The sequence below is a fragment of the Gymnoscopelus braueri genome (assembly GCF_963280865.1).
Source record: "Gymnoscopelus braueri genome assembly, chromosome: 21".
In the NCBI taxonomy this organism is placed as follows: domain Eukaryota; kingdom Metazoa; phylum Chordata; class Actinopteri; order Myctophiformes; family Myctophidae; genus Gymnoscopelus; species Gymnoscopelus braueri.
This window is the reverse complement of record NC_137623.1, coordinates 28,180,201-28,202,864: the sequence shown is the minus strand read 5'-3', so window position 1 is coordinate 28,202,864 and position 22,664 is coordinate 28,180,201. Positions and strand designations below refer to the sequence as shown.

Genomic DNA, 22,664 nt, shown 5'->3' with positions numbered 1-22,664 from the left:
TTTGTGAGAATGAGCATGTTCAACAAAATGCGAGTGTGTTATCTGCACACTATCTGCATCATGTGCGGGTGATTTTAAAAAGTCACAACTTAAACCACCCCCCTGAGTTAATTTGCACCGTGTGTGCCACTGAGGACTGCATAAGCGTGGATGAGTGCCCCTGTGTGTGTGTGTGTGTGTGTGTGTGTGTGTGTGTGTGTGTGTGTGTGTGTGTGTGTGTGTGTGCACACACGTGCCTGTGACAACGCATGAGTGGAACCAGACGTAGCATTGCAACCCCACAGTGTGGTCTGATTGCTCAGACAGAAACAACAGAACAGCATTGCTAATCGTTCCTTAGGTAGTTTCTGTTGGCTGTGGCTGCTTTGGGACGAAGGCACATCACACAAACAGCACCTTACATAACAAGGTTACAAAGTGCTTGTACAAGTAAAATAAAATGAAATATAGATACAATTCAGTGAAACGAAACATAATGCAAATTCACAGCAAACACCAATAACCAGCACCAAAACACTAAGGGAAAACAATTATAAACAAGCAGCAATCATGGAACTGGAGTTATACCAAGCTGCTGCCTTAAGAAATTAGAATGGTGTTTTCATATAAATGGTTTTAAAAAGAGATTTAAAAGTGCTTACTGAGCTAGCTAGCCTGAGGTCCTCAGGCAGGCTGTTCCAGAGTCTTGGGGACTCGATAGCAAAGGTCACCCTTGGTCACCAACCTATAGATTAAGGTACAACCATTAGAGCCGTATCAGAGGACCTTCAGGTTACCACCTTGCAAATATGGAATTAGGAGCTCAGTGCAGTAGCTGGGTGAGGTAGCTAGATTAAGTGTGTGTGTGCGTGTGCGTGTGCGTGTGCGTGTGCGTGTGTGCGAGCGTGCGTGTGAGAGATGCAGAGAGAGAGAGAGAGAGAGTGGTAGAGAAAGAGAATGAAAAGAGAGAGCATTCTGTAAAAACATGTTTTTTTTTCAATGATTAATCAACTGTCTACACACAGAAATGAACCCGTAAGGCGTAAGGTTTCTCACAAAGGCCCGAAATGAACCCGCAAGGTTCCATTTCTAAACTCTCAGCATTAAACGAACACTCAGGATTTTACATTCTCAGAGTTTTTTTCTTCCCCCAAATCCTCAGTCAAGTGATTGTATTTTGTAGCTTCATTTAAAAAAAATGCAATTAATTCCATCTCAAGAGTTCAGCGGGATGTGTCTGATCTGTCGCACTCACACAGTGAGAGAGGAATAGCAGTGTGATCAACAAAGTGTGAGGAGCACAAAGGAATAACAGTGGGAGTCACAGTGGTGAGAAGAAACGATTTGAGTGGGAAACCTGCCAAATTACAATAATTACTTCCACTGACAAAAAAAACATATCTGAGAAGAGATCACACACACACACACACACACACACACACACACACACACACACACACACACACACACACACACACACACACACACAGCTATCAATTACTCAAAAGGGTGAATGGCTCTTTCATTTATTTATTTTTCCTTTGGGACTCAGGCCAAAAAGAAAGCTATATTTGTTGGAGTGGGGCTGTAATTGGGGTCCCCAAGGCTGAGTGCGAGTCTGTGTGGGTGTGGGACCCCATTGATGATGATGACAGGTTACAGGGTATATCTCATTGTGAGATGGAGAGAGCTGCCACATGGCTGTTATTCCATACTTATAAACAGCAGCTAGTACCCTGTCACCCCAACATACCACCTCACAGGGGCCCTATTATGGTTTTCACAGCAGAAAGAGGACAGTGATGGAGGAGAGAGATGGGGTTTAGATAGAGGGGTTAAAATATTCTGAATGGATGCCTCCTCTCAGACCTGTAAAGTCACTTTATAAAGATATATGCAAACAATGCACCAAAAGAACCACAGGCCTATCTTTCCTGACCGCCAAATGAAACAAACCTTCCAGTGTCTTGGATGCTATTATAGCATTTAGCTAGCATGCCTCTCTCTTGTACAACAACAGTTTTTGAAGCAACGAAGATTCCCCAACTCGCTTGTTGTAACCCTAACCTTATCATCCACCCATATGTGCTCGTCTAAACACCCTGTTGGGGTGAGCTGTCCTTCGTCCAGGAATTGTATGCGAGGCGGTGAATGATCAAAGGTCAACGCATCATCAAGGACAATTACCAACCCAGCCACAATCTGTTGATGCCATTACTGCGACACCGGCCGGGCAAGCTCCATTGCAGTATCAAATGCCTGAACACTCGATTTCTGAACAGTTTCTAACCGGCTGTTGAACAAGACATCAACACCGCCTGCCTGAGGTGGTTTGAAACCATGTGAAATATGTTTTTCACATTTCCAAAAAACTTCTTTGAAACAACTGGTCTTAAGAAACATTGTACCTGCAGCTACTTTTGTTCACCTGATAATGTTTCAAAGTAACATGATAAAAAAAAACATTCAGAATACCTGCTTTCACATACGCTATCTGTATCTTTATTTGTTCTATTTAATCTCTTTTCTATCTCTTTCCTATTGCTCTCACTCTACCTCTATCCTCTCTCTTCTCACATAATACTAAAAAGAAGAAACGCACACGAATAAAAAATAATTTCACCCACTGCTTTGTTCTGTAAGACTGTGATGTGACAAATAAAACTGATTCTGATTCGTATTTCTCAACAATGACCTGCTCACCGTTCATTATCTGCTCATTAAACGGCTACATAATAAATGAATAAAATGATGACATTTATCAACAAAATGATTTCATTGCTTACAGTAAAGAAAACTGCCATTCAATTATGCCTAGCAAAACACTGGTAGGAAGTGTTGCTCAATTATGAATCAATATTATGTTACTCCCTATTTATCTTGAGACCTGATGAAGACCCTTGGCGGTCGAAACGATGTGCTAACTTATTAATACATTTTCTACTGTGCGGACCTCCTCCCGAATGTATGTATTTTGGTTCAGCACCTGATACGTTTTTTGGGGATGTGCGTGCTTCCTTCTGAACTGCCTATTTCTCAACCTAAAATGTTTTCAAAAACATTATTTTGTGTACTGTTGAATACAGCAAAATCCAAGCACCGTGGATTGATTGATTGATTGATTGAGGTGCGCACTCGCCGTCCATAGCAACAGTCTGTTCTTCATAGCAGTGGTCTGTTATAAAGAAATAACAAACCACTGAATTCTGTTATTGACCAATCCCAATTGCGCATTCAGCCAAGCCGTGTAACACATTTATATGTTAATCCAAAGGAGAGAAATAAACCAACTACTTCCATTCTTGCCCTCAGCCATTGGACAAAGTACATACGGCTTTGCTTCGGAAGGGCACAGGTCTATTCTTCGGGCGGGCAGTGCATGCGAGGGCCAGGGTGAGGGGGTGTATTTTTAGCGACAACAACCGGCTGCACACAAACGGCAAACAAAGCCTTGTGTTTGTAGGGAGAGAACATGGCCTCAGGTCGACATGAACTTCATCCTCCTGCATGCGTAGGAGTTCATCCTACATCTGACTTCAGGGCACTGCGGTCCGTTCAGTCCAAACAGATCACCTGTCCTACGTTACTGTCCATTTCTGATGAAATGCTAGTTGTTTAATGTATTATTATTTTTGTTCTTTATTTGTATTTGAATATCTTTCTCTTGTGCTCCTGCTGAGATCAAGCATATACAGCACTGGGGTTACCTATGTCTTTGCCAATGTGCTTATCCATGTGGCCAGCAGAGGAGTCAGTGTCAAGTTAAAGGTTAGGTCAGGTCTAGCTGAGGTCAACGGGAAGGGGAAGAAGGGGGTCAGTATTTGTCCGTCTCACATTGGCAGAATGCAGAGAGAGAGAGAGAGAGAGAGAGAGAGAGAGAGAGAGAGAGAGAGAGAGAGAGAGAGAGAGAGAGAGAGAGAGAGAGTGGATTGAACTCTGGGAAAGCCACCCTCTGAAACTGGAGCCAGTTCTTCCAGCCATTCTGAGACAGCCTGCTGACCTCTGGAGGCCTGCACACACACCCATGAAAACAGAGCTGCATGTGAAAGACACCACACCACTATAAATATTCTTCATCTACATACAGGCCACGTATCATGAAGGGTACCCCACATCGGACCGCTCTCTCTCTCTCTGTGTCTGTGTGTGTGTGTGTGTCTCTCTCTCTGCTCTCTCTCTCCTTTTCTTCTGTACTGTTGTGGATCCATGTGTGTCGATATCCAGATCTCTGACTCTGTATTGTCTACACGTCCCTCTCTCCCTCACCATCTCTCTCTAGTGTTTCAGTCACGTCTGCCAGGATCGTCTGTTGTTGCCAGGGATGTACAATTGCTGGGGCTGGGTGGTGGGGGGTGACTGGGATTGATGCCTGTCCAGGTGTCAAGAAAACCAATGGCGCATTGTACCGAGTTACATGCGGTAGTACCCTGCAGGTTAGTACAGTTTTGTGTTTTAATGTGTGTGTGTGTGTGTGCGTGTGCGTGTGCGCGTGCGTGTGTCATCGCTGTCAGGAAAAAACCTTGTATATCCATATTTCAATTTTTTTTTTCATTAATTAATTCCCTACTTCATTGTACAAGAGTGTCATGCAAAAGTAGCAAAAATAGCAGATCTACAAGCTCACAACGCATCACATCGCAACGTGTTGTGATCCACTGGAACACAGGTTCTGTTTTCCATTTCCTGAAAAGTAACCATCTCGGACATACAAGGTTTCCACCCGACAGCGACAATATGCTTACATTGGGTCTAGCAAAAAAAAAAAACATACAATGTGCAGCACCAGAGTCAGGGGAAAAAAACAGCGCTTCACAGGGAATATCTAAAGAAGTCCCAGAACCCCTTCAGTCCCACCTGGGCAACACGGAGGAAGGAGGAGCGCTATACAGAGCGTCAGCTCTCCAGCACAACTCACTTCTCGGGGGAGTTTAATAACACAATGGGAGGAGGAGAATAGACATTCTCTTGTTTCACGAACAGCAATATAATCAGACCACTGTATTAAAGCCAACCTACAGTGTCTGTGTGAAAAAAAAACAAGGACACTCCTCGCAATAACTCTAGAATTTCTTTTCTTTTTTTACGGTAACTGATACCTCCTGTACATCTCAGCATCCACAATACCTGGCACGACTTTTAATAGACGCATCAGGCGCTTAAATTTTTCCACAACAAGGACGTCCCCCGTGAAACCTGAAGCCCGTATACGCTGACACGACAGCACTTCACCTCTGAATGACCAGCTCGCGGTGTCACGGACGCTCAAGGCGGGCGGGCGCGCGGGCGGGCGGGCCGGGCGCGGAGGTGCGGTCGACAAGGCGATGTCTTCGTCGCAGACACTGAGGGGCTCATTCATTCTTCTGTCAGGATTGGTTTGTCCAAGCATGAACACAAACAGACACACAGTGTTGTGTTGTGTTGGGTAGAGAGAGCAGACCACACATCCTGGATGTGGTTTCACCTTTTAGAACTGAGGGAGCATTGTGTCGAAGACCGAGGAGGCTACACACACACACACACACACACACACACACACACAGGTACACATACACACTCACAGTTTAGACAGGCAAATGAAGGGCATGAGTCGTGTGTGTGTGTGTGTGCGTGTGCGTGTGCGTGTGCGTGTGCGTGTGCGTGTGCGTGTGTGTGTGTGTGTGTGTGTGTGTGTGCGCGTGTGCGTGTATGTGTGTGTGAGCGTGTGTGTGCGCGCGCATGAGAAGCTTTTGGGAAAAACTTGGAGTGTTTAATGAAATGTCAAACCAAAAATCTTAACTTCTTCCCTTCCTCTCTCTCTCACCATCCTACTCTTTCTTGTAGTCTCTCCCTCATTTTTATTGGTCTCTGTCTCTCTCTCTCTCCACAGTCCCCACACACTAACCCTAGCACACGCACACGCACGCACGCACACACACTTCTCCCGTTACACTCTCTCCTCCTTTCTCTCACTCCATCATACCTCACTGCCTCAGACTGTCTCACTCACTCTCTGCCTTCGTGTGTTTTCGCTTCAATAACTAACTAACTATCTCTCTTTCATTCTCTTCCTTCCTCCACCTTTCTTTGCCATTTCTCCTTGTCTCTCTTCCTCCCATATCTCCTTGTTGTCTTTCGCTCAATCCATCAAATCCCGGTCCGTCTTTCGTTCCCTCCCTTGCGATTTCCCTGTCGCTCTCTCTCTTGCCCTTCCACTGCTCTCCTTGATCACCCCCCCGCCCCACCCACCCACCAACCCCCCCCCTCTCAGCGGCATTGACGGATGAAGTCCATAGGAAGCTGCATAAAGGGACCGACCAGGCCACCGCCTCTGGAGAGAAACTCCTCCATGTATATTTAACAATGTCGCTCATGGCCGTCATGCAGGGCTGCCAGCCTATCTGCGTGCCTTTCTATCGCTCTATCACCCCCTCCCCTCCATCTCCCTGTGTCTTCCTCCTTATTCTCTCCACATCTGTCTTACTTTTTCTTTTTCTGAAAGAATAGCTCCCCGCCCCTCACACCCCACCTCCCCCCCACCTTCTGTCTGGGAAACTTTAGTTTTTGTCTCTTCACCTTTATCTGCACCGCCCAATCTCCCGTTTCTGTCTGCCTGTCTGTCTCTTGTCTGTCTCCGTCTCTCACTCCCTCTCACCTTATATCTCCCCTTCAATCTGATTCCACATCTCCGTTCCGTTCCCATTTTTCATGCGCCGCCAAAACAACAAGTGGTTTATCTTTGTAGATGCTATCGCAGACTTTCATACAAGGTCGGATTAGATGAATATACTATGCTTCTCTAAATATATGCTTCATATTCAATCAGCGAGGATCCCTAATCCACCCTGATATGCCAGCGGGGAGTAATGTTTCTTTGGGGGGAGAAGATAACTATTGCACCAATTAGCCCACTGCCACTTTGAACAATTTCAAAGTGGAGATAAGTGTTTTCAGTTGCCAGAGATTAAAGGATTTCCCATATTTATTTACTTAGTTTGCAGCAATATGATCCATGTAGCGTATGGCTCTGTGGCAGTAAACACATTGCATCAAAAGAACGACATGTTGTACCAAGACATGCCCGAAATTCATTAAGTCTAAACACGCAATCTGACCCATTTATATCCCACTATTCTGCTGATATGAAAACTACTGCATAAAACATAGCAAAATAGCATTCATGCATATGCATTGGGAGCCCACAAACATTGGCACGGACAGAGTCACAATACACGCATATGGGTGCCAGGTGGTGCACTTGTGCCACAAGTTCCAATCCACTTGTTATTCGTAATACCACGAAGTACAGTATATAGGTCTTAAGTAGTCTCACGTACAGTAGCCAGGCGATCATCAGAGATCTCTGACCACTGATAAGTCTGGGGAAATCTATATTCAATTTAGGGGCTAGAACAGCTTAAGTGGCTAAATAAAACATACAATGTCACCAAAACAAATCTTTAAAAATATATATGTATAATTTACGCACGCGCACGCACACACACACGCACGCACACGTAACGCGCCTTAGCAATATGAACCCTAGCATCCCTATTCTGGGCATGTTATATTAGGCGAACATAACATTTGTCACAAATAGCAGATCTACAAGCTCAAAATACATTGCGAAACATTGTGAGCTTGTAGATCGGCTTCAGAGATTTGGCGTAGATGCAATAAAGGAAGGGACCACGTATAGACCCCTTTGGGGACCCGGGCAACGAGGAATATAGGGTTTAAGTGGTTAATAAATGTGTGATGCACCTAACCGAATTGTGTAGTTGGGTAACACTGTGTCAAAGTCTCACAGCGGGGAGTCTGGTGGCTCTGCCACTTTGGAAGCACATGCTGCAGCCTGCAAGAAGACACTCCTATACAGCCAGAAATATACGACTTGAGCACAGCGATCAAATGATGCTCTCATTCACGCCTCACAGTCATCCATCTTGCTGAGAATTACAGTTGGGTGACAGCCGAGAGAGAGAGAGAGTGTGTGTGTGTGTGTGTGTGTGTGTGTGTGTGTGTGTGTGTGTGTGTGTGTGTGTGTGTGTGTGTGTGTGTGTGTGTGTGTGTGTGTGTGTGTGTGTGTGTGTGTGCGTGCGTGCGTGCGTGCGTGCGTGCGTGCGTGCGTGCGTGCGTGCGTGCGTGCGTGCGTGCGTGCGTGCGTGCGTGCGTGCGTGCGTGCGTGCGTGCGTGCGTGCGTGCGTGCGTGCGTGCGTGCGTGCGTGCGATTATGATCCATCACTCATTTCACCTTTCAGATGGCCCTCCGGCACGCAATCAGTCAATAAACAAAAGACCAGCAAAGCTTCCCGTGTTCTCTCTTTCTTTCTTTTCAAGTTTTGAAAGCATTTTAAAAACCTCTCTCTCAGTCCTATTTCTCTCATCCTGTAAATCTTCCGTTCTTCCTCTCTCTTCCTCTCTCCTCCCTCATTCACTCCTTGCGTCCTTCCTCACCACCTCTTCTCCCCTTTGTTCTATTTTCCTCCGTAATTTGTGACTCTCATTTCCCCTCCCTTTAATATTCTGTCTTCTTTCATTTCTACTCTCTTCTCCATCTTCTTTTCTTTCTATCCCTCCATAGCACAACACCACCACTCTCCATCCGTCCCCTTGGCCCAAACTTCCCCACACAGCAAAACCGTATTTTCCTGTGTGGCAGCCTCACAACAACTTGTAAGCGTAGGAGAAAAGTAGGACATTACCCAGATCCAAATCTTTTACTACAATAACAACTTCTGTTGGAGCGGATTGCAATGTTTGGATTCATCTCTATAAAACCTTTCAACCCCACATTTCCTCTTTTGTCAACACAAGTGCTCTCAAGACTCTAGCTGGAGCCCTCATTCAATGCCATTTTGATAATGCTTGCACCTCTTGGTTCTCCAACATCTCACTGTCACTAAAAAATAAGCTTCAGACCTCCAAAAACAAACTGATACGATACTCGGCCTTAAGCCCATGACCCATCTAATTCCAACACACTTTGCTAGTTTGGGATGAATCAGGGTAGAAGACAGGGTTTTTACGCTATGTTGATGAATTGAATAATTCACAGGACCACAATGGAAACAAGTCCCCAGAACTTTTTTGTGTTATCCTTTTAGCCTTAATGTCTTACTGTACCACGTGCTGTTTACATGTCTGCCCAATTAAGTATTCAATCAATCAAAAAATAATAATACCACCACCGACCCACCCCCGACACGATCTCAACTGAGAAAGCGGATTTTGGGGATTATTCAGCGATGACCCAAATAGTCTTCTTCTTCGTCCTTTCCTTGTGTACAGCCATCACGGCTTGAAGACAGATTGTGCTGCTAGCTATTGGAGCAGGTTTTCAGGCTGGAATTTAACAATTTCCCATCAAATTACATGCCCAAAATTAGGATGCCAGGTTGAAAGGATATTATAGAGGGTGTATTTGCCTCCGTTTTGGGAAATGGGGGGTGCAATTTCTTTTAGATATAGTAAATAAAAAGTATATACAATAATTCACAACATTTAATATAGTATACTGTATACTGCAATAATAATGTGTGGTTGTCACAAAATCCACACATGGACTTGTCTCACGGCACACCAGTGTGCCTCAGCACACCGTTTGGGAAGCACTGGGTGGCTCGAGGGACAGAGCTAATGTACTGTGTCCGCACTGGTAACAAAGCCCTGGTGGCAGAGTACAGTGGATCTAATTCTACTTGATGTGCGGACACGAAAACCCAAAACCCAGACATTTTTCATCCTAGTAGTCAAACAGCGACGGAAATAATGAGGTATCCAAAATCACACCCTCCGCTTTGCTACTCAGCTGTGTACTGAAATCATTCTAAATGCCTCATTTCTACACCTGCCCCTGTCCCCCCTCCGGTTTAGCATGCAGTGTGAAATTACCACTGCCTCCAGTGCTCGCTTTACGACTACCGTGCATTTGTGTGTGTGTGTGTGTGTGTGTGTGTGTGTGTGTGTGTGTGTGTGTGTGTGTGTGTGTGTGTGTGTGTGTGTGTGTACACACATGGATGTCTGCATGCATTTTGTGTTTGCTTGCTTCATTTCGGCTCTTTCAGTCCGCAGTATGATTTTACTACATGATTGTGTACATTCTGAAACAACACTGCAGCTCTCCAGGCGGAGAAAACCGCCAGAATCAACCTTTAGTGAAAAGACTGAAACTCAGTTCGCTCAGCGTGACAACAGCACAGCGTCCCAATGAAATGAACACTAGAATCCACAACAGAAGACAAAAGGCTTGTACACTCGACATACTGGACTGGAACTACTGCCCATCACTATAGCAACCATCTCGACACTTTGGCTTCTGCTGATAAAGGTTCATTTTGCCAACATTTCACGTTCCCTGTGTGATTGACAGAAACTCCGGTGAACTCCTGGAAACTGAGAAGGTAGCTATAGCAACGTAGCTGCCATCATGGTAAATCACCCAGAAGGAGGAGGAAGAAAAGGGGATGAGAAGACAGGCACACATACCTACTTCAACCCTGACAACTTTCCCTCTCGGGCAAAGATAAAATAAGGGCTAGTTACAGTAAAGGTCAGTGAAGTCGGCCAGCCCAGAAAACCTCCCTCTCTCGGCCCATATACTCGCTATTCGCTACTCCCTAAACGATGCTAAAAACAATATAAACACTATGGCGGGTGGCCTTCAGCTTGTGGGAGGACACTCTGGGGCTATTAGGGCCTTCAAATCAGAAGTGGCAAGAGAGCAAGAGGAGGGGGGACGAGATAATGGAAAAGTTGTTTGCAATGTATAAATAGCTGGTGGTGGCGGGCGGAGGACAAAACACAGCTGGGAAGAAGAGCAAACCACTTCACCAACGAACCAGCCGTAAGAGATACGTGTATAAATTTGGTTTCCAAGCGGCGCACAGCAATGAATTCTATGATCTTGTGTGAGGTTTTGTCTACGGAGGGCAAACTGCCTTCTTGCTTGTGTCAGATGAATGAGTAACCAAGAGGTCCGTTTAGAGCGCGGCAGGCCAGAGGGTAAAGTCAGTTCAGTTCACACACACGCATGCATGATAATGCCTTTCAGCGCGTTAAGCATTCAACCTCAGAGAGATGCAGAATCACAAAGCTGGTCAACAATGGCCTCGTCACTCAATGTGTTTCCATAGTGACCGTGTGGCATGGTACTGATGGCAGGGGGGCACCAGGGTCACTTTCATTCTGGTATTCTTCAGCCTGGGACTAATTGCTATGTTTTGTGCTGGTGTTCCTTGTCACCACGTGGGCCAAATTCCCAAGGCGGCAAAATATCAATCACACACTAATCATACGCTGCTCTTCCGAGGGAGGGGACGAGTAGGAGAGGCAAAGAAAGGAGTGTGCGTTACCACCTATTTATCTATAGACACACAACCCATTTGAGTGCTTATCTGATATTATGGTGCTACAGGGCACACATTTAAGTGCTATTTTCAGTCCAGTCGTATGTTATTTCTTTGTTTTTCTATGCAGCAAAAGTTTCCGTATGCCCCAAAGTAGTTCAGCTGCAATATAAATCTGCAACTTTGCCAAAAGGGTATCATGTCAGATCTGTTCTCAATTCAGCACTTTCTAATCATCTTCCCCCTCCAAACATGTCTTATTTCTCTTCCGTCCTTTTCTTCCAACATCTCCGTCTCATCCTCAGGGATATTAGCATTTGCAGCCTAATAAAGGGGTGAACTCTGTGATTCTGAAATAGATCTACACTCAGGATATATGGGTAATGGGTATCGTATTCACCCCATTATTGTGTGTGTGGCATTGCACGATTTCACAGCCACAGCAACCTGACGGGTTTGAGGCCACGAGATCAGAAGAGGCTGGCAGTGTTTATCACAATGCTGCTTTCAAGTCCTGAAAGCCATACCAAGAAGAACAAAACAACCACAAGTCTGTATGAATACCAATGACACACAACAGAGACTCCGCTTTCAATGCTGTATGCTGTATTGGCTGTAAATTTGCATATACATAGTAAAAAAAAAAAGCTCCTCGAATGATTGCCTCAAAAAACACTGCTTAATAGTAACAATGGACTGACCTAAGGAACAATTATGTTGGGTTAATGACACACTAATCAACACATCAATGCATGGTGAACAGCATTCATCAAAGCTTATACTGTGTGGGGGCCAATTAGGAACTTATGCCAAGGCAAGCGCAGGGGCCATGAAGCATTTGAGTTCAGCTGCAAAGTCAGGTCCTGTATAGTGTAATTAGATGTGTGGCTTTCATCATATCGCTGTCAGGTTGTTTTTCCACCACAATCGCAAGATTTTCACATTTCTTTTTTTTTTCTCAGCTGCTTATTGGCGGCCAGGTTTTACAATTCGCTACTGTGTAGTGTAACAAGGTGTCCTTGTGCTTTGCATAGGACAGCAAAAGTTTGTTTGACATTTTTTCTACTCACAAGATTACCCCTTTCAGAGCAGGTCTGCAGAGTAAAATTGACACCAATGTAGAATAATTGGACTATTTAGCAGGGGCTGGAGAGTTCATAAACTAAAAGCCTGCAGGTTTAGCTCAAAGATCTAAACCTTTTGCTAGAAGATTTTGTTTTGGGACAGCCTATGTGAATTCCACTAAATTGGGGGAAAATACTGCTGTCTCTACTGCACACTTCTCACTAAACTTGAGGGGGGAGATCCCGTCACCACACAAGTTCCTAGCCCCTTTCGGAAGTTCAGAACCCTGTATACCTTTTTTGTATGTGGGATGACAGTATCCCAAATAAAAAAAAACGTATGCAGAGTTCCAAAAGGGGCTAACAAGTTCCATATTTAAGGAATAGAAAGTATTGTTTAAATAGTCCTACCCTCTTCTAAAAGCATTGGCTTATACACCTGCAGCCTGCTGCCATCGAATAATTAATGCCACTGCCATATCCAAAGAGAGACGGCCAAATAGCATAAGTTTAAACATCATGAGATTAGGCTATTCAAACAGAAATAAATAAATAAATAGGTCTACATCCAAATAGCCTCGACATAGAATTTAATGGAAAATAATAGCCTAGAAGACTGGCGATGGCCACGCTCTGTAACGTTACCAGCCCCACCAAGTGGCATAACATTGCAAAACATTACCAGGCAAAAACTTAGAAGAACGTGGTAGAACTTTAAACCAAACATGATTTTAGCCATTTTCAACAACGTTATTATGCGTAGTGTAATTTCCACGCAGGGGGGGGGGGCGGTGGGCATATTTCTGGCATAGCTTAGACATTGTGTGATAATCCTTTCTTGATGATCAACCAAACATTCTGACATGGAAAACGAACGAAAAGCCTAGTCTTAAGGATGCACACTAAAATAACAATGATAATAACACACTACAGTCCACGGACTGTAGTGTGTTATTATCGTTATTATTTTAGTATAATAAAATAATAATGATAGTAAGTATATTAATAATAATGCAAGATGAGTCTCTTACCAAATGAGGTGCCCAACTCCCGTTCATCTAGTATGGAACGAAGCTGCGAGTCTTTGCCCTTTACTGAGAGAAAAGAGTCTTCAGAGAAACAGGAATGAAGGTGATAAAAAATGTGAAGGTAAACAAAAAAATATCCTCGTTTTCGTTTGTTGTCCGTTAACTCCTCAGTCCTTCACAGAGTGCGTAGAGATTTATCTCTCTCTCTCTCTCTCCTGTGTGTCCCTATAGTCTCCTCTCCCCTGCGGAGCGCTGTAGTGTATTTCTGCTCTACTGTGTCCCCAAGCAGCCAGCCAGCCAGTCAGTCAGTCAGCCGTGCGCGTAGCTCCTCAGCTGCGCTGGATGTGAAACCGGACACCGCCAGTGTCGCGCTGCGCCCCGGAGACAATGCCGCTGTCTGACAGGGACGCGGCCAGAAAGAGAGAAAGAAAGAAAGAAGCAGGCGAGCCGCGCACGGGAGAAAAAAAAAGAACTTTCTCACAACTAAATTCATTCAAAGCTGGATACTCGTTTTTTTTCTTTCTTTTTTTTTTAAAGCTGGATACTCGTAATCCTATCGGAGTGGACGTGCGTGACGCGATGTGTCAAGTGCTGCGCGCAGTGCCGCACATAGCGGCAGGATTTGTTGCTGCTGCTGCTGGCAAGAGAATCAGTGCGTGCGCGCCCCCCACACACATACACGCACGGCACACCACACACACACACGCGCGCGCAGCAACACACTTTGTGCGTCCACTACTTCCACTGGTAACCAGAACGCTCGCCCCAAAACACGCTCGCCCCCATTTTCTTCTTGTATTTGTTTTACAGAGGATAAGGTTAGAAATAAGTTTAGGCATAGTTTTAAGTTAAGTTTAGGAATTAGTTTAGGTTTTAGCACTGTTTGACTGAAAATCCTGAAGGGGGCGTCAACAACTGTCCTTTGGTAGCAGCGGACATCTTTGTGGGGTATAAACAGGTTGACTTAACATTGCCCCCCACCAGTATGTCTGCAGCTATACTATGCTACGCCCCCCATGGTGACGACATGTTGGCATTAAGCACTTAGACTATGTAGTGTGAACATTTTCGGAGCCAAGCATAGCCAAGCGTAGCCCTCTACTAACCATTTCATCCATTGAAAACGCGCTAGCATATCTCCCCGACCATGTGCATGTCGTGCAGGGAATTATTATCGTATCCCTCTGAAAAAACCTGGAACACACCACTGGGTTCAGGCGTAGTTTTACTAAGGTTACTTTTAGGAATAAGGTTAGGTTTAGGCATAGTTTTACTGAGGTTACTTTTAGGAATAAGGTTATAGGTTTAGGCATAGTCTACTGAGGTTACGTTTAGGAATACCAGGTGGTGACCGTTCCGAGGTTGCCGGATTTGCCCCAGGGCGACTGTGTGTTGGGGCGAGACTTCCAGTTACCCTTCCACTAGCATCACTGTTCTGTTCTCCGCGGAGACGTGGCAGCCAGCAGCCAGCCGCACACAGCTGTCCTGCAGGTGGAGTAAAAATGGCCTTCTAAATCATATTATTGAAACTTCATTGACTGTCGCTGTCGGTATTGCTGGTATTTTGATGGGCTGGCCCATAACAAAATGAGAGACCAATCCAGTCACTATCCATGCAAATTTGCTACTTCAAGTTTGGTATTGTTTTACATGCCAGAGAGCGTCACTCTCTGCAGTGGGGAGAATACAAATGAAAATACAATAAAAAATACTTCTGTATTCTATTTTCAATATACACAAGATAAATAATACTACACTTGAGAAACTTCACTTGTCTGAGTGAGAGCATGATAAAGTGATAGATAGAGAGGCAAGGAATAGTTGATTCTATCAAATCAAACAAATTTGATTCAATAGCTTTTAGAGGAGAATGGGGAGAACTCACTGTCTATTAGGTCAGAGTAAGACCATTCCTTGTAAATAAGACTTTGTTTCAAAGTTTTTTCAAAGTGGGGGCCATGGCCCCAAGTGGAGCCACCAGAGGGCACCAGAGGGGCCAATAGGAAAGAAGATTAATAAATAAATAAAAAACATTAAAAAATATGTTTATATTATATTATTATTATTTATATTACATATAATATTATATATATATATATATATATATATATATATATATATATATATATATATATATATATATATATATATATATATATATATATATAAAGAAGAGAGAGAGAGAGAGAGAGAGGCCATTCTCTCTATTATTATTTAATTTTTCCAATTCATACAATTATTTTGCCAGTTTAAACACGCAGCGTGCCTCGTGTGCAGAGCACGTCTTTGTGTAACATCTTCACTTCAATCATTTATCCCCCAGCAATTGAACAGCCTGAGGCGCCTGGCCCAAACACTCATGAACACAGCTTTGATGGCATAATATCACAGAGACAGTCTGTTTGACAGACACATTTAATCCAGTCAACAATAGACGGTTAATACGCTTCTGCATTTTCAGGAAAGTGCCTTGCTGAGTAGCGACCCACATCTAAATTCAAATCAGGTGATTTTCATAATAATGCAGCCTCTCACAATGGGAGAAAGTAAAGCTGAAATTAAAATTTCAAGCCGTCTCCCTTCGACTCTGCATTGATCTGGGAAACATGTGGGTAACCTTTTCTTTTGTTGTCAAATGTCAACTCCAGAGGGAACAGCTCTGCCTCCTAAAAACAGCAGGAGAGCCAGATGAAGATGTGAAGTGCCAAAGTTAGTACGGGTAGCAGACAAAACATTATGTAGCATCACAGTACAGTATATAAGCCTAACTGTGCAGTTTCACCCCAGTAAAGCTCACAGAATCATAAAAAGTTGTAGTAGTCACCCCAACCAAGGAATGATATGATGCCACTTGGAAAATTGCTCCATCAATGTTACTATGCTGCTGCAATGTTAATCTTAAATGCCTGTACACAAGGTGTAACAAAAAAGAACCTTGAACATTCCTTTTATAATGTGAACTATTTAGTGTGTGTCAAACCAAACAAGAAATGATGGTACAAAGATGTGTGTCAGACCCACCAAGGAATAATATGGTTCAAAGATGTGGTATTGATTTAGAGACTCAGAGACGGTGGAAAAGAAGGCGAGACAATGCTCATGCCGTCTCAGAGAACTTCCTGATGGGGGCCATCCCTGTATGATATGGGAGTGGCTATTCCAAGGATCTGCAAGTCCTATGGAAGGTGGTGCGGTTGGCTAAGCGTAACAAAGGGAGCTAGACTATGACAATATGGTGCTTGAGCAGGAAAAAAGGCATTGAAGGGCAAACAACAACCGAATAACGGACTGAGCCATGAACAAGGACCAAAAAAAAAAGAAGGAATTAAATCTGTAAACACACTGTGAACACTGTGAACTAATACACATATATAAGTGTATTTATGCATATGTGTATACCTTACTGCACATTCTATAATCCATATACTCAGGGCTGAATTAACGGCCTCAATAGACAGGGCCTTAACGTGCCCTGTGGGCTGAGGCTCGGAGGGGCTTACACACACCCTCCTGGCAGCGCCAATCAACTACGCTATTTCTAACATCCCAACAATGCTATAATAATGCTAGTAGCATATCGAATGTGTATAAAGGAGTGCGATCACACATACATACTACGTGAATTAAACATGCTCACCGAATGGGTCCCATGCATGCGCAGCCCATACCAACATTTTGCTGCTTGTGAAGGACAAACCAGTTTGCTAACAAAGCAACAGAACAATAATAATAATGTAATTTATATAGGACTTTAAAATAATACGTCTTTTGTAAAATAAAATCAGCAAAATCTTACAACAAAAATATGTAAAAAACTAAAAATGCAATGAAAGTAAAAGAAAAAAAATCAAGAATAAAATTATGTACATAGAAATAGACAAAATACCTTTCTACATCAGTTTGTCTTAGAAGAGCTTTAAAGGATGATTTGCTCAGCCTGACCTGACTTGCCCATTCCAAAGCCTGGGAGACAAAGAAAGCTATCTCTCTGGCCTCAGCGTAGTTTGCTTTGCTCTGGAGTGGATGTTTGAAGTTCCTTTGTGCAAGCCCAGATCATAGTAGCTCCACAAAAACTCTGATGTAAGGTCTTGAGTGTGCTTTACTCAATAATCAAGTATACCGATCCCGATTTTGGAGAGTCCTAGACCACCGATTATCAAAGTTTTGACTGATATTTTGTAAATAAACATTCAGATCAATTTGAAAAACTTTCATTTGATTAAAGTTTATAAGAGAACATTTAACTTAAGTAAACAAATTAATAGATTAACACAAATAACCTAATAGATAAAGGAATGTAAAGTCAACTTCAATATACGAAAAGAACATTCAAACTGAAAGTAAATCTAAAATACACACGACCTGAAGGTAATTTTATTTAACCTGTATTGTAGAGGTTACCCCTAAGTGGCGTACATACTAGACGGAGATGGGGATTGACGACGTCACGCTGGCGTCGTTCCCATAATCGGACATAGTGCCGCGCCATCATCGTCGCCTTGGCAACACTCCCGGTCGTGTGAGCATGCTCTCACGATTCGCAAAGTGACGATGCTCGGTGCTACATTCGTTATTCTTTCTTTCCTTTGTTCGGTCTTTTGATTTTGGTTTCCTCCTGATGGTTGGGGTGGAGGACCTGTTGGTCGGGTCTGGGGACCCTACCGTGTTCTCTACGGAGCGTCAGAGATACTGCCAAGCGTTCATCATGCACCATATCCATTCTAAGGTCCACTTCCAACGCACCATGGCATAAAGCCATCTGGTTGGGTGCGTCGACCAAATGGTGAGTTGAGTAGAGTGAGTTGGGCTGGCGGGATGCCATGGGTCTCTCTTCAAATCGTCGTGTCGGTGTACTAGGCCTTCATCTCCTCTCAGGCTAGGGACTCCGACATACAGCAGCGCCTTTGGCAGGAGAGCTAGCTCGGTTCCACGTCTGCGATCTGCGCCGTTGTGCCACGGTTGATTGCACTCCGTGAGGCGTAGGTTCACGGACGTCAGGCGAGATGAGTGCGCTCTCCTCTTCATTCCAGTAATTGGTACGAAGAGGGAATTCGTACCAATCGAGTTCTACATATCCGATGGGTGCGAGCGATGTGGATGGATGTGTCATACAGTTGGTGATCCCGGTGTAGCCGTAGGGGGGTTGGCTTAGGTGGAGCCTGCGGCTGTGACCGTAACGTGCGGTCACGGCGACACAGAACATCAGGGTAACAAAGCCGATCAAGCTCACGTCTCTGGTTCTGATGCCTGGCCTCGATGTAAATCGTTCTGGATAGGGCCTTCCAGTCCCGTGCCTCGTTCCACCTCGAAGGAGGCCACAGTAGGTAGTATACATTACCTACTGCCCCGGTGGTTCCTGTATCCTGTGAGTCTATAAGGACTCTCTGTGTTGTTAATCGCGGCAGTTTGGGGAGCCTTCTCTCGTCTCGTGGGCCTCTCCCCCACCAGGACCGTAGTATTATCACTTCGATTCTTGTGGCACCAGGGAGGGCCAAGAGGCACTGCTGCGAAGTCAGGCGTCGATATCGGAACGGGCTTCGCCCGGCCTGGCTTGATTGCCAGGCTGCAGCTGTCGCTGTTGGTCCTGTATAGGGAACCAATTGCATAGATTCCTCTTGTGGTAACTTCAGGGACTCTTCATATCCGAGGACGAACTTTAGGTTGATATCATTTGTTGGGGGGGGGTCTCCTTCTAGTGGGTCCGCTCCCCCCTGCATCGTATGTGTACCAGATGATGCTGCAGCTGTAAGGGATTCGTTACATTCACTGCCAAGCGCTATGTACCTGTTTTTTTTAGAAACTGCCAGGGTTTTCGATTTTTCTAACCTTTTTAAGTAGTCACAAAATATTTTCCGTAATCACCGGCCTCACGGTGATCCCCTCATTACACACACAGGAGTCTCGTAGGAATCGGGGGGAAAAAAATCCGATTGCTGTAATCCGTTCCATAATTGCAGCCAGTTGAAAATAGCATGTTTCACCAAAAATAACAAGTAAAAAAAAAAAGTACACAGGAGCCGAGATACAGCATTTTAAAGTAACATCATTTGACATCATTTATTAGTAGTAGCAACAACTGTGGTGCCTCTGGTCTCAGGTGGCATTTGTGTGTGTGTGTGTGTGTGTGTGTCTGTGTCTGTGTCTGTGTCTGTGTGTGTGTGTGTGTGTGTGTGTGTGTGTGTGTGTGTGTGTGTGTGTGTGTGTGTGTGTGTGTGTGTGTGTTGGGTTGGGGTGTGTGGGGGTCAGGGTACCTCCGCTTTTGTCAGCTAACATCCCAGACTTTTGAGAGCTAATGAACTGAAGTTGCCAGGCAACCAACTGAAAATTATAACTCAGGCGGAGAGGCCAGATGCTCACCTGGTACAAATGTGGGTTTTCAGCAGGGGAGTGTTTTCGCTCGCGTGTTTTCACGCGTGTGTGTGTGTGTGTTGACCAGTAGAATGATTGGAATGTGTATTTGTGTGTGAATTAACCTTCCTGTTCCCCAGAGGCTCCAACCCAATAGATTTTAATGACCCCATGGTCTTTGCTTAGGCCATAATTTCCATATGCATACTGTATCTCAAAATCTAATTGCCATACGCATGCATGCATTTGCATGACCCCATGAATGTTCTTCTAGCTCCACACTCAGGTCAAGGTGTCAACTTGGCACCCAAGATATGTCGATAATAATCTCTTGAATCGGCAGATTGCAGCACAAACCCTATTGATTTTAGTCCCCCCCACGAACTGTCCTGTAGTGCAGCGGTTATCAAACTTTAGTTTCTGTACTAGTGTAGTGGGCGGCCGTAGCTTAGTGGTTTGCCCCCAAACAGCCCAGTATACGGTTGGGCGTAAGGAGCAGCCTTGCCTCTAGAGGCTGCTGGTGGGGCTATTAGACTCTAGCTGTTGAAGTAACATGTTAGAGTTAGACAACAGACTGTTGTCTTTAAAGTCAAGGACACCAATGATATTTGAATATGATTAAAGATATCAAAATACATTTTCATCATATTTGGCAAACAAAAAGGGACACAATATTAAAATGAAAACATTTATTTCATCCTTTTAGCAGTCAATTCTTTTGTCCACTCCCCCCCCCCCCCCCAATTTAGTCGTTATGCCAACCCACACATTTCTGTTTAGCTAGACTTGCTACTGCTGTTGTACCTTACTCGTGCCAGTAAGGACCCTCCACAGGGAGGACATAGCGCCTCCGTCCTGCTCCTCCTATTCAACCCCCGCCCGCTGCCAGGTGCTACCAAAGCCCGTAGGACCCGCTAGTGCAGCGACAAAGATCGCCCTTCCCGCCTGGCTTCCCTCCCACAAACACGGTGTGCATGTGTGCGTGCCTGTGTGTGAGCGCGTCTGTGAGCGCGTGTGTGTGTGTGTGTGTAGGCAAGCGCGTGTGTTTGCGCGTGACTGAAGGGGCAACATTCAGGCAAAGTTCTTGCTTTGGTGCTGAACATCAGTTGACCGTGGCAGAACCCCCCGAATCCCTGTCTCAACAAAGCCATCTGTCATGCCATTTCTTTCCTGCTGTTGCAGATCCCACACCCTGCAGAGAAAACCAGCCAACCGGCCCACCAGACCCCCAAAACACACGCATAGGCAGTAAAAGAGTGTTCATTTAATCCTGAAAGTGTTGAAATGGACCCATTAGGGCACTCTGGATTTTGCCGTGCACTCACCGACACCACGCTCAAGATTCACTGACGCATAGACATTTAGTAAAGAGAGGCCTACACAGTATCTCACTGGAGAACACCCACGAGCATGCAACTACATGGACAAACATTCTGTTGGTCTACTGGACTGCCATTTCTTACAATACCACACCCTCAGACTGCGTGCGTGCGTGCGTGCGTGCGTGCGTGCGTGCGTGCGTGCGTGCGTGCGTGCGTGCGTGCGTGCGTGCGTGCGTGCGTGCGTGCATGTCCGTGAGTATATGTTTGACTTTGTAAGAATGTTTTGTACATTCTTACAAAGTCACTGTATTCATACATACACTGTATGTATGAATAGATGGCTGATAGATGGGTGAGTATAAAAAGCATATATGAGAGAGAGAGAGAGAGAGAGAGAGAGAGAGAGAGAGAGAGGGAAGGAAGGATGATGGGTGTATTCGGTCATTTCCCTGGAGGAGAGAGAAGTGGGGATATGGGAGGAACAAACAGGAAATAAATTAGAAATAAGTAGGTAGGATAAACAATAGAGAAAGAATAGAGGAGAGAGAGAAACAGGAGAGAGTGAAATAGAAAGTGAGAAAGAGAGAGAGAGAGAGAGAGAGAGAGAGAGAGAGACTGCAGTCATCTTTCAGCTGGAGTCCCGTACCTGTGCGGACTCAATGAGCCATCAAACGCTGCAGCAGGACAAGGGCCGTGCAATGCCTCACACTCGCCGAGCTTTACTGTGCCCCCCTATAGTGGCTAGTGTTGAGGAACCCGCCAGGCCAGACTGCCAGAAAGTCCACTTTCAGGCCACGCTCCATGGAAAGAGGGATTGGACAATGGCGGCGTTTAACTGTCACAGCCTTGCAGTAAGTAAGTAAGTATGTCTGCGATGGAAGCTAGAGTGAACGGGGGGAAATGGAGCCAACGGTCCCTCTGGCTCTCCGGTGTCTCTCTGAGCTATGGATGCACCCCGCTCAGCAAAATGACCAAGAGATTTAAGTTTCCCTCGGCTGCTGCCTCATCACCTAAAGACTTCAGGTGATACCGGTGGGAATGATTTAGCCTCTTGTGAGCAGTTAGCACTAATGCACATTGGCGATATAGAAAACATAGGATCTCCAGTTGTGCCGTAGATCAGAGAGCAGATCTACTTCCGGTTGATTCTCATTCGTGACACTGTGACATAATCATGGCCCTGCTGGACTGCAGTGCGGTTGATGTGATAGAGTGGGGCTCTGGGCCGGGCCAGGCAGGGTGAGATAATGAAATGCAGCATCTGAGTTGCTTCTGAAGAGATACTGGCCGGATGTATTAGTCTCTGTCCTCCCCTGTACAGCCCCATGATGGAGAGCAAAAAAACAATATGGCTGATGCTTGGATTTTTTTTCTTTTTCGCTTAGTTTCTTGAGTGTCTTCGTTTTTTCAGACAACATTAGCTAAGTGGAAAAGTTAAAGGCCTGGAAAGATGAACTGTGAAATTCAATCATGGGAATTAAAAGGTTTCGGGTGCGAGGTCTTGGCCCCACAGGCGATCGTGACATTGCTTTAGATTAATTAATGTCAAAATGGCAAGGCTAAAGCTGTAGCGAACAATTATAAACGGGACCGTCGGAC

At 44.9% G+C, this 22,664-nt stretch overlaps 1 protein-coding gene across 2 annotated transcripts in view; it reads right to left on the bottom strand.

Moving 5' to 3' along the window:
* sema5a (sema domain, seven thrombospondin repeats (type 1 and type 1-like), transmembrane domain (TM) and short cytoplasmic domain, (semaphorin) 5A) overlaps positions 1-13,838 on the bottom strand; it is a 159,242-nt gene extending 145,404 nt beyond the window's left edge. The window contains exons 1-2 of one of the 2 annotated variants that reach the window (XM_080417173.1): positions 13,399-13,838; positions 642-724 (exon numbers count right to left, since the gene is read on the bottom strand). The gene's annotated coding sequence lies outside the window, so the exon portion shown is untranslated. The remainder of the gene's footprint in view (positions 1-641; positions 725-13,398) is intronic. The other variant, XM_080417172.1, reaches the window with a different exon arrangement.
* Positions 13,839-22,664: the final 8,826 nt, after the last annotated feature.